The 12,460-nt window shown below is 44.2% G+C and overlaps 1 non-coding gene across 1 annotated transcript; it reads right to left on the reverse strand.

Moving 5' to 3' along the window:
* Window positions 1-1,931: 1,931 nt before the first annotated feature.
* On the reverse strand, window positions 1,932-2,004 carry TRNAG-UCC. Its single transcript has one exon. It is a non-coding gene; the product is annotated as a tRNA-Gly (tRNA).
* Between the last annotated feature and the right edge of the window lie 10,456 nt (window positions 2,005-12,460).

Here is a 12,460-nt window from a genome sequence, read left to right on the forward strand (position 1 = left end):
TTGCTCAGCCTAGGCTGCCTTGAACACTCTCAGAAGACGTCTGTTAGCCTACAGTCGGTCAAAAGCATGTAACACGAAGCCCATTCTATAATCAAGTGCTGAATATCTCATGTGGTTGAATACTGTGCTGAAAGTGAAAAACAGAATGGTTGTCTGGACACAGGGCGGTTGTAAGTGCATTGGTTGCTCACCCTCACGATCGCGTAGCTGAATGGAAGCTGCAGCTGCTGCCACTGGCCAGCATCAAGAGAGAGCACGTACCACATATCACTGCTGCTGCTAAGTCACTTCAGTCGTGTCCAACTCTGTGCGACCCCATAGACGGTAGCCCACCAGGCTCCCCTGTCCATTTCCTTCTCCAATGCATGAAAATGAAAAGTGAAAGTGAAGTCACTCAGTTGTATCTGACTCTTAGCGACCCCATGGACTGCAGCCTACCATGCTCCTCCGTCCATGGGATTTTCCAGGCAAGAGTACTGGAGTGGGTTGCCATCGCCTTCTCCACTACATATCACTAGTTCAGGAAAAGATCAAAAGTCAAAGTTTGAAGGAGGCTTTCTGTGGAATGAGTATTGCTTTCACATCATGGTAAAGTACAAAATCATTAAGTTGATCCATCGCAAACCTGGGACCATGTGTGTAAACCAGAGACCTGCATCTATACACAGGTGAGCTGTTGTTTTTCACATACAGGCAGGATATGCTCCACACACTTATGCACATCTGCTCCTCCGCACAGGAAGTCGTACACCATGCATGCACACACACACACACGTACCATTCAGCATACCCACACACCTGTTAAACTTCATATACTCACAGGACGGACTCCCCCTGCCCGACCCCCTCCTACCCTCCACTGCAGATGGATGGTCATTTGGTGTGATGGGTGCTCCAAGTAGGGAAACTATCTCCTTGTACCACCTCACCCTTCAGGTGCCCCAACAAGCTCGGGTGTGCATAGAAGGAAAGGAGGAAAAGAGGGAGCCAAAGTGAATTAAACAGGCCCCAGAACTGCCATAGGCAGACCAGGGCTCCAAATCCCACTAGAGATGGACAATGCTATGTTTGTGGGAGAGAGATCTTGGCGAGATGGCAGATATACTGAGAAAAAAAGGGGCTGGTGGGTCAAGGTGCCCCTGAGCAAGGAAGCAAATGAGGATTATAATCATGGTGAAATAGAGAAAATATGAATAGGACAAATTTTAGATATTTGAATAAAGCAAAGCACAAACAATTCCAAGAAGAAAATTCTGAAAGAGGAGTAACCTCCTGACTCCCCCTAAGGTGAGAATCCACAGAACTGGGGGTAGGAGGTGTTCCTGGAGAACCCATCAAGGGGTAGTGGGGATCAGACTCCAAATTTCTTCCAGGGACTTGTCCCAAGTGCCTCAATTTTGCAGAATGATTGGTGTGCTGCCAAGAAGCTTGAATGAAAATGTGGTCAGTTCTGAGCCTGGGCAGGTCACACCGCTGTGTGTCCATCCATATGCATGAGTTGATTGGCCAGGGGTGAGGCTCCCACGTGGGACTCTGGAGGCAGAGGCAGGTGGTGGGGAGGGCAGCCTGGGGTCTGGTCCATGGAGCCCAGGGACCTGGCCTTGGAGCCCTTGGGATGAGCTGTTTACAACCCGGGGCTGAAAGGACAGGCAGCACCAGGCACAAGTCCCTTCCTGCCTTTACTGGGGACATGATGTGGCCTCAGGTTAGGAGGGACAATGGGCGTTCTGCAGTGGGGAGAATGTTCTTCCTGAGAGCAGGTGAGGGCCACCGGGGACATCTCTGAAGGAGCTGGGGCAGGAGCAGGAGAGTGCTGTCTGTGAGTGTGGGTGAGTCTGTGTTATCTCTGGACATTTCTTCTCTTTTTAAAATTATTTATTTATTTACTTATTTTTCTGTGCCAGATCTTAGTTGTGGCAGGCGGAATCTAGTTCTCTGACCAGGAATTGAACCTAGGCCCCCTGCATTGGAAGCACAGAGTCCTAGCCACTGGACCACCAAGGAAGTCCCTCCTTGCACATCTGCATATGGAACAAGGGTAAGATCTGAGGCGGGTGGAGTGTGCCTTGGGCAGGTGGAAGGATGTGGAAGCGGGCTGGAGAAACTGGAGGATTCTGTTATGTGACCTCAGTGATGCCCGCAGCTGTGCTGATACCGGGACATTCACAGTATTTTGTCTTGATCTCCAAACAAATTGGTCCCTGATCACTAGCAGCAGGTAACCCACACCTGGCTTTCACATGGACCCTTCCTTCCAGTTCTCCCAAGGACTTGTCCGTTTGGCTCTCCCTGCCTCTTGGTGGGGCAAGCTTTACAGAGAGCAGAGCTGAGGAAAGGCTCTGAGCCATCCCAGTCATTGGGGAGCAGCTTTGCTCTCAGAAACCCAGGTGTGGCTCATGGGAGGCTCCCTGGAGGAGGGAGTTTGACTGTTGGCTGCTCAGAGTTGGATTAGCAAAATGCTGGGGCTGGGGAAATGGCACTCCAGGCAGAAAAAACTGCAAGAGCAAAGCCATGGAACTGGGGAGTTTGGGAAGCCTGGAGAAGTTGGCCAAGGCCCGGGTGGTAGTGGATTGTGTCAACTTTACTGGGCCATAGGGTTTCCAGATATTTGGTTAAACATTATTCTGGGTGTGTCTGTGAGGGTATTTTGGATAAGACTGACATTTGAATTGGTAGACTGAGTGAAGCAGAACCTCATTCAATCTACTGAAGTCCTGGATGGAGCAAAACACCTGAGTAGGAGGGAACTGCTGCTGCCTGACTACTGGGCTGGTCTTCTCCTGCCTTTGGACTTGGACTAAGTCTAGAATTATACACTGATTCTCCTGGTTCTCAAACTTTTAGACCAAGATTAGAATTATATGACTGGCTCCAGCTTGCTGACTGCTGATCCTGGGACTGTTCAGCCTCCATAATCTCAAGCAAATTCTTTACAATAAATCTCTATCTATTCTTTAATATTTATCTATCATCAATCAATCATCTATCTACCTGCCTACCTCTATTTCTATATTTTTATCTTAATGTCTATTGGTTCTGTTTCTCTGGAGAACTCTAAGAGCCAGAGTGGTGGTTCTCACCCATGACTGCCCATCAGCATCACCTGGGAAGCTTCAAAAAGAATGACTCGCTGGGCTCCATCCCCAGAGGCTCTGATTCCATTGGTCTGACATCAGACCCAGGCATTTCTACTTTTGAAAAGTTCCCCAAGGACTCCCCTGTGTAGCTAGGGTGGAGAAGCTCTGAGGTTGGGAGGGAGGTCTGAGCTGGAGCATGGGGTGTGGGAAGGAGAGGAAGGAAAGGGATGTGAACTCATTTAGGGCATCTGGGCCACAGGCATTTGCTTGTTGAATAGCATCAGACAACTTCCCACCATAGCAGTGAGGATGCTCCCCATTTTTCAGATAAGGAAAGCAGTTGCTCAGCGAGGGAGTGGAAGCCTCAAGATCCCAAGGCTGGTGGTGGCAGAGCATGAATTTACAACCTAAAATCTGGAAGATGAGTTTGAAAAGGCTTGGCCCTGAAATGACATTTGTTTTCCACTCTAGGAGCATGGAGAACACTGGAGTATGGCAATCCCCATTCTGGGGTCAGATCCTCTCATGCATAATAACCCCCATACTCCTGCCTTGAAGGAGACCTTCAGGCTTGGGGACCTGCAGGATTATGAGTCCCATGACAGTGTTTTGTGCTGTTTAGCCTCATATTAGTGGAGTATTAGTGTTGGACCGGACCTCAGAAATCAGAGCTTTCTCCACCCCCTGCCATCCTTGGGATGGTGTCACATTCATTTCTTTATTTCCTTGATAGCAGTGCTTGGCATTCAGTGGATCCTCAATTAATGTTTATGGAATTGAAATAAATGGTTTAAAAGGTCACAAAACTGATGCAACAAATGCTCTGTTAAATTTAACTGTCTTTCCCACATGGAGTGAGTTATAGCAGAGGTGGGACTAGAATCAGTTCTAATCTCAGCCACGTGGCCTTTTTACACTGTTATTTCCCTGCTGTTTTTGTTGGTTTCAGAATCATAGCCTCTGGGGACTAGATGAGCCTCAGAAAACGTTTATACAGCATTTAAAAACAGCCTTCTTCTGTGTCCTCTCCCATTCAGTAGCAGTGACTGTCTCCAGCTTATTCTGAGGCTCATGAAGAAAGAGTGCCATCATTGATTAGTGATGTCTGTCATGGATGTGGGAGTGGTTAGAGGCAGCATGCATGCCAGATATTTGCTGTTCCTGATTTCATCCATTTCATCCTGATTTCTTTAATTTATGGTTAAGAAAATGAAATTCCTTTTGGCTGTTCATAAAATTATATGACAATGGGAGACTCATATAAGTAATGGGGAGAGCCTTTCCACAAATCCCAGATACTCTAGGGTCTCCTTAAGGAAAGCCAGCATTGAGTTATGGCAAAATTTCTGGGCTTGAAGTTAGATGAAGAGATTGATGTACACATTGTTATGCTTAATGACATTGTGATCTCTGGCATGACTTCTCTTTCTGAGTTTCAGTTTCTTCATCTATAATGAATGAATATAGAGGTGGAGCTATATGTCTCTTAGGGCTGTTATAAAGGGTAAATTAAGGAAAGTGTGAAAAATGTTCAATCAGCCATGAAGCGCTGTGGGACTCATTCCTTTTGTGGATTGCATTATTGGTCCCAACTCTTTACCTTTCCCTGTATCTATGTCTTTGCCAAATGGCTCTGCAGTCCTTTCTATACAGCAAAATATATTTCTCTGGCCCTTTACTTTGGGCTTAGTTATGTGACTTGATTCAGCGAATGGAAAGGGACAGAAGACATAGGGTGTCAGCTTGGGCTAGGCTTGGAGGAGTGTGTTATGTTTCCATTTGCTCTCTTGTGCCTTGGTTCTTGTCCTGAGAAGGACAAGCCCCAGCTAGCCCCCTGGACCAAGAATTGTGAAAGAAATGAGAAGCAGCCTCAGTTCACCCTGCAACTTGAGCCCAGCCTGGATCAGTTGACCCTCAACTGATGTGCATGCAGATGCTTGAGCTAAATGAATGCTTAATTTGGTATGAGACTGGGATTGTCTGTTACACAGTAACAGCTGACCAAAGCACCTCTGAAGGCCACTCCTGGCAAGAAGCAGCTTTCTCTCTCTAGGGCTGCAGTTTCACTGTGGAGTGAATAGAGGACAATATGCCACAGGGGAGAAAAGGCACCTTGGCACTTCCCTCCCTCTTCTACTTTTGCGAGGAGCCTAGGAGCTCCTGAACGCTACTGACATTAAAATATGCAACTGCTTATGTGAGAGCCTCTGGCTCCAGGGCCCCTTGCTGTCCAGTAGCTCAAATCAGAATATCAGTTGCTTTGGTTTTGTCTCATGAGCTTTGCAGACCATTGCTTTTCCCAGACCACTTAGCACCTGCAACACCCTCCGCCCCCTCATTCTATACCTCTTCTCTGCCTCCTACTTTGGGTTGGAACTTCACTGTCTACAAGGGGAGGGGAGGATGTGAGGGGAGAGCAGCTGCCCCAATTAGCTGTGGAGAGAGTGGGCCTCAGCCTCAGCCAGGGAGCAGGGCTAGCCTGTGGTGGGCAACTCAAGGGCAAAGAGTCCAGGAGAATATGCAAAACTTTGCATTAAATAGGCAACGGCGCAGCTCCAGAGTCCTTTGCTCTCAAGTTCAAGCAGAAAATGCGAGAATTGATATGCTAAATGGATGCAAAGAAAGGAATTCTTCCAGCAGATCCTGGGTCTGAGGATTTTTCCCTAGATGAAGGAAAGAAAGGTGATGCACATTCTGAAGCAATTTTAACTGGCATTTCTCAGAGGAAGAGGCTGTTTGACCTTGAGATCATTAGGTTGAGAGAAAGAAACTGCGGTCAGAGAGGTGTGTGGACTTGTCTAAGATAGCACAGAGATTTGGGGGTGCAGCAGGTCTGGGCCCAGGTGTGTTAGGTCCTGATTGAGCTCTGCCTTTGCTGAGCAGGTTCTTAGAATCAACTTGGTCCAAGGCCAGGGCAAGGTCACCGCTCCGACGCAGTTCAACTGTCATTTATCTTCTTGCTGGAAAATACTGCTCTTCGAGGTCTTCTCATGGCATAGTCCTGCTTTCCTGTGAGCCAAGGGTCCCTGTGGGGAGCTCACACTGTTGATGACAGGGCTGCGCTCCTGTCCCCCTGCCCTCCCCAGTTAACTGCACTGAATGCGGCCGCCTCCCGCACTGTCCTGAAGCTGCTGAGAAAATGCAGAGGCTGGCTGCACTGCTCTCTCGGACCCACCCTCTGTGGTCTGGGCAAGGTTATCACCAATACTTCCCAGGCGACACAGTGGTAAAGAACCTGCCTGCCAATGCAAGAGACTCCAGTTTGATTCCTGGGTCAAGAATATCCTCCGGAGTAGGAAATGGTAACCCGTTCCAGTATTCTTGTCTGAAAAATCCCATGGGCAGAGGAGCCTGGCAGGCTACAGCCCATGGGATTGTAAAGAGCCGGACACAACTGAGCATACTGCACATGGTCCGATACTGATATCTTTCTAAGGATTGCGTTTTTCACTCAGTTTTATCCATGGTCGCTTTATTATATCATGTAATAAATGGGAAACAGATGCCCAGAGAGTGTAAGTGGCTTACCTGAGGTCATAATGCTAGCTATTGATGGGGTGGAAGTGTTATGGGCTGAATGTTTGTGTCCCCCTCACCAAAAATTCATAGGTGGAAGCCCTATCCTCCAACGTGATGGGGGACAGTCCTATGGGAGATGTTTATGTTTAGATGAGGTCACATGGTGATGCCCTCATGATGGGATTAGTGCCCTTATAGGAAGAGGGAGAAGCACCACGTAAGCACACAGGAAAAAGGTGGCCTTCTACAAGCCAGGAGATGGGCTCTCTCAGACACCAAATCTGCCGGTGCTTTGATCTTGGACTTCCCATATTCCAGAACTGTGAGAACTAAAAGTTTGTTATTTAAGCCAGTGTATGGCAACCTGAAGGACTGATGCTGAAGCTCCAATACTTTGGCCACCTGATGTGAAGAGCCAACTCGTTGGTAAAGATTGAGGGCAGGAGGAGAAGGGGGTGATGGAGGATGAGATGGTTGAATGGCATCATCAACTCAATGGACGTGAGTTTGAGCAAACTCTGGGAGGTAGTGAAGGATAGGGAAGCCTGGTGCGCTGCAGTCCACGGGGTTGCAAAGAGTCGGACATGACTTAATAACTGAATGACAACATAGCAGCCTGAACCGACCGTGATGGGAAGTAAGAAACCAGTCCTCCTGACCCTCAGCCCAATGCCTCTTCTACACCTCGGTGTTTTTTGGGAGGGTAGACCACATACCATCACTGTAACCACCTAAGGTTTTGTTTATCTGACTCCTCAAGGGACAGTGAACTTCAACCTGTCTTTCTGCGAGGGATGACGGAGTGGGTTTAGTGAGATCTGTCAGCCATAGTGACACAAAGTTGGAAAAATGTGTTTCTCTAAGAACACTGTTGGCAGGAGAGCAGGAGCAGACATCTTGCTGTCCAACAAGAGAGGTAATTAATATTCCATTAACAAGGCCATTACAACTCCTGAATGGAAATCATGCTTCATCTTAAGGTGCGAAGCCCACTTCTAAGTGAGGTGTAACAGCTGAATAAGCATACCTGCTGATTTATGTCCATAAAACTTAATTTATTAGCTATGTCTTAATTGTGATGGTGTGAACAGTCCCGGAGCCATTAGCAAAATCCTTTAAAAGCCGCTGACGAGAATAATATGCCCGATAAATGAGATGAGTAGCACTTTTTCTCCTTCTGAGTCTATAGACTTGTTAATCAGGGTGGGTTGGTCTTTAATGGAGTGGGTGGGGGGGTGCTCTGGAGGATGTGATGGAGGGTGGCCTCATCCCGCACTGCCTTGGGACCAGCCCTGCAGCTGTATCTAGAAGGATGGGTGATGTTTGGACACGTGGAGATACTGGGAGAGGTGGAAGGGACAAGAGAGGGTTCTCCAAGGTATAGTAAGTATGGCAAAGACACGGAGCAGGTAGTGTGCAATTCCTGTGAGCTTTGACTAGAGAGTGGCTATGTGACTTCATGCATCACCCCCCTCACCCTCCCCTTCCTTCATCTTTCCTCTCAGCACTGCCAAGAGCTTAGCCCCATATCAAGCACATAGTACCTTAGTATTTGGGTGTCTGTTGGAATGCCAAGGGGTAGACTCTGATGCCCTTCTCACATGGGTTCAGACATGCTGCCAACCAGCAAAAGTTCTGTAGAGCCCACATCTCACGGGCTTTGAAGGGCATATTATTTGGCCGTGCAATATCCATCTAGTTGAATTTAGGTTGCGAAGCAGAATAATTTATCTCCTTTGGGAACGCTAATGGTCAATGAAGAATCATGTTCCTTCTTTGCCCTGCTCTCTCTTTATATGGGAAGGTAGGTGTTAGAACCCTCATGATGAAAAGCAATTCTAGTGGCTGCTGCCAAGGTCTGACACCCAGAAGTTCTTCTCTATGCCGCTTATGGACACCATTTTCTGAAAAGGACAACTGGAAAAAATGGTTTGAATAGATAGACTGCGAGCCTGCCCCAGTGGCAGGCCGTTACCCAGCTTCCTGTTTGCAGCTGTGCAGCGTCCTCCCTGTCCACCACCGTCCAGACAGGGTGCAGAGGCTCGCAGCTTCAGTACTCTTGGAATGCAGGGCACTGGTGTCCCTGAGAGCAGCCTCACGGCCAGATCTCCCCGAGATCCTCATGCTGGTCAGCCCAACTTCTGTTCTTAAAATATGGGATTGGTCAAAAAGTTCTTTTTGAAGTGTAAAATGTTACAGAAAATCCAAATGAACTTTCTTGGCCAGTTGTTGTTGTTGTTCAGTCACTCAGTCGTGTCTGTTTCTTTGCGACCCCATGGACTGCAGCATGCCAGATTTCTCTGTCCTTCACCAACTCCCGAGCTTGCTCAAACTCATGTCCATTGAGTTGGTGATGCCATCCAACCATCTCATCTTCTGTCATCCCCTTCTCCTCCTGCCTTCAATCTTTCCCATCATCAGGGTCTTTTCAATGAGTCGGTTCATCGCATCAGGTACCTGAAGTATTGGAACTTAAGATTCAGCATCAGTCCTTCTAATGAATGTTCAGGGTTAATTTCTTTTAGGATTGACTGGTTTGATGTCCTTGAGGTCCAAGTGACTCTCAAGAGTCTTCTGCAATACCACAGTTTAAAAGCATCAACTCTTTGGTGTTCAGTCTTCTATATGGTCCAACTCTCATATCCATACATGAACTACTGAAAAAACCATAGCTTTGACTAGATGGACCACTGTTGGCAAAGTAATGTCTCTGCTTTTTAATATGCTGTCTAGGTTGGTCATAACTTTTCTTCCAAGGAACAAGTATCTTTTAATTTTATGGCTGTAGACACCATCTGCAGTGATTTGGAAGCCCAAGAAAATAAAGTCTGTCACTGTTTCTATTGTTTCCCCATCTATCTGCCATGAATGGGACCAGATGCCATGATCTTAGTTTTTTGAATGTTGAGTTTTAAGCCAGTTTTTTTTACTCTCCTCTTTCACCTCATCAAGAAATTCTTTAGTTCCTCTTCACTTTCTGCTATAAGAGTGGTGTCATCTGCATATCTGAGGTTATTGATATTTCTCCCAGCAATCTTGATTCTAGCTTGTGCTTCATCCATTCTGGCACTTCTCTTGAGGTACTCTGCATATAGGTTAAATAAGCAAGGTGACAATATACAGCCTTGACGTACTCTCTTCCCAATTTTGAACTCAATTCTCCTTTCCCAATTCTGTTACTTAAAATCAAAGGAATCTTGGGACTTCCCTGGTGATCCAGTGGTCAAGACTCTGAGCTTCCACTTCAGTGGGTGCCAGTTTGATTCCTGGTTGGGGAACTAAGATCTTGCAAAAAAAGCTTGGCCAAAATAAAAAATCCCAAATGAATCTTGATTAATATAGTAAAGAACCTGCAATATAAGGAAAATATACTAGGTCCAAGAAGCTGTCAAAATCCTGTTCTAATGCTTTTTTAAAAGATAAGCTCTATTGGAGTGTGATTTACGTGCAATAAAATTCATGTCTTAAGCGTATAGTTTGATAACTTTTGATATAGGTGTATACTTATGTAATGGTCACCCCTGTTAAGAGGTTGAACATTTCTGTCTCTTCAAGAAGTTTCCTGGTGCCCCCATGTCGAATTACTACAAGGTAACCATAGCTGTGATTTCTAGCATTGTGGGTTAGTTTTGCTATTCAGTCATATAAACTGAGGCCCATAAATCCTACCACGCATACCCCTTATTACCTGGCTTCTTTTACTCAGCATAATTATTTTGAGATTCCCCATGTTGTTGAATGTATCAATGGTTCATTTTTATTGCAGAGCAGTGGCCTGTTTTCTGCATATAGCACAGTTTGTTTATCAATTCACCTGTGGATGAATATTTGGATTGTTACCAGAGTTTCAAGCTATATGAATGCAAGTGTTGCCAAGACTCTCTACTTTATGTATATATGACATTTTTGTATATATGACATATGCAAATTTGTATATATATTATATGCATAATATATACACACATATATAATTTCTTTTAGATAAATACATAGGATTGGAATCTCCAGGTTATATATGCATATGCTTAACTTTGTAGGAAACTGACAAACTTTTATTTATTTATTTATGGCTGTGCTAGATCTTTGTAGCTATTTTAACACCATTTGTTTAAAACACTGTCTTTTCTCCATTGAGTTATGTTGGTGCTTGTGTCATTGAAAATCAACTGGCTGTACATACATTGGTCTATTTCTGGACTCTTTAGTCTATTCAACTGATGTATATGTTTACCCTTATACCAATATCATTCCATCTTCATAACTGGAGCTTTATAATATAAGTCTTGGAATCAGCTAATATAAATCCTCTAATTTTGCTCCTTTCCCCCTATTTTGTTTCAGTTATTCCAGATTCTTTGTATTTCCACTTAGTTTTAGAATCACTTTGTCAACTTGTGCAAAAATATCTCTCTAATATTTTAATAGATATTGCATTGAATTTATAGATCAATTTGGGGAGAATGAAAAACTTAACAATATTGACTCTTCTAATCTATAACTGTGGTATATCTCTGCATGTTATTTATATCTTGCTTAATTTCTCCCAGTAATATTGTATCATTTTCATGTCATTATAGTAGAGATATTATGATATTTTTTCAGTTTATTCTAAGATTTAAAAAAATTTTGACACCCACAAATTGTATCATTTAAAAAATGTTAATTTTCTTATTATTTGCTGCTAAGGACTAGAAATACCATTGCTTTTACTATATTGATCTTTTATTCTGTGCTGCTGCTAGTTTTTCTTGTTTGTTCATTAGGTGTTTTTGGTAGATTTCTGAGAATTTTCTGAACTTACATCATTGGCAAGAAAAGACCATTTAACTTCTACCTTTCTAATGTTTATATCTTCTATTTCTAATTCTCTCTTTCTCTTTTAAGGCCTGGATTTGTAATACATACTGTTTAGAAATAGTAAGAGTGGACATCCTTGCCTTATCCCTGATATTAGAAGAAAAGCACTAAGTATCATGTTAGCTGTAGTTTAGTTTGTTTTTATAGATGCCCTTTATGGTTGAGAAATTTCCTTCTATTTTTAGTTTGTTGATGGTCAAAAATTTTTGCAATATAATCCCATATTCATATTGATTTAGGTGCTTTCCTATATGTGAAAATTAACAAATATTATACCAAGAGAAATTTTGGAAGAAAAATATCAAAAACGTAAAAACCAAAGCTTATGGATAACTGAAAGGTACCATAAGAAAAGATCTTTCTATCTTTTTAAATTTGGTGGCATCAAAGTCCTCTCTTAGCATGACCCCAAAAGAAGAAATCATTAAAAAGTTATTAGACTATGTAAAAATTGTCAGCTGCTGTTCTAAAGATGTCATAAACAAAAACAGAAGACTTATATCACTTATTTTATAAGTGTATATAACATACATGATAGATGAAGGGTTGTTATTTCTTACATATAAAGAGTTTATACACATAAAGAGGAAGTTTTAAAACTATTTTATAAATTGGCAAAGGGCATGAACAAGCAATTTGCCAAAGAAATAGAAATAAGCAAGAAAAGTATAAAAAGATATTCCATTTCAGTCGTAATAAATCCAAATCAAACAATCAGTTCAGTTCAGTTGCTCAGTCGTGTCCGACTCTGTGCGACCCCACGAATCGCAGCACGCCAGGCCTCCCTGTCCATCACCAACTCCCGGAGTTCACTCAGACTCACGTCCATCGAGTCAGCGATGCCATCCAGCCATCTCATCCTCTGTCGTCCCCTTCTCCTCCTGCCCCCAATCCCTCCCAGCATCAGAGTCTTTTCCAATGAGCCAACTCTTCGAGTGAGGTGGCCAAAGTACTGGAGTTTAAGCTTCAGTATCATTCCCTCCAAAAATCCCAGGGCTGATCTCCTT

The sequence above is a fragment of the Bubalus bubalis genome, chromosome 6, assembly GCF_019923935.1.
Source record: "Bubalus bubalis isolate 160015118507 breed Murrah chromosome 6, NDDB_SH_1, whole genome shotgun sequence".
Classification (NCBI taxonomy): Eukaryota; Metazoa; Chordata; class Mammalia; order Artiodactyla; family Bovidae; genus Bubalus; species Bubalus bubalis.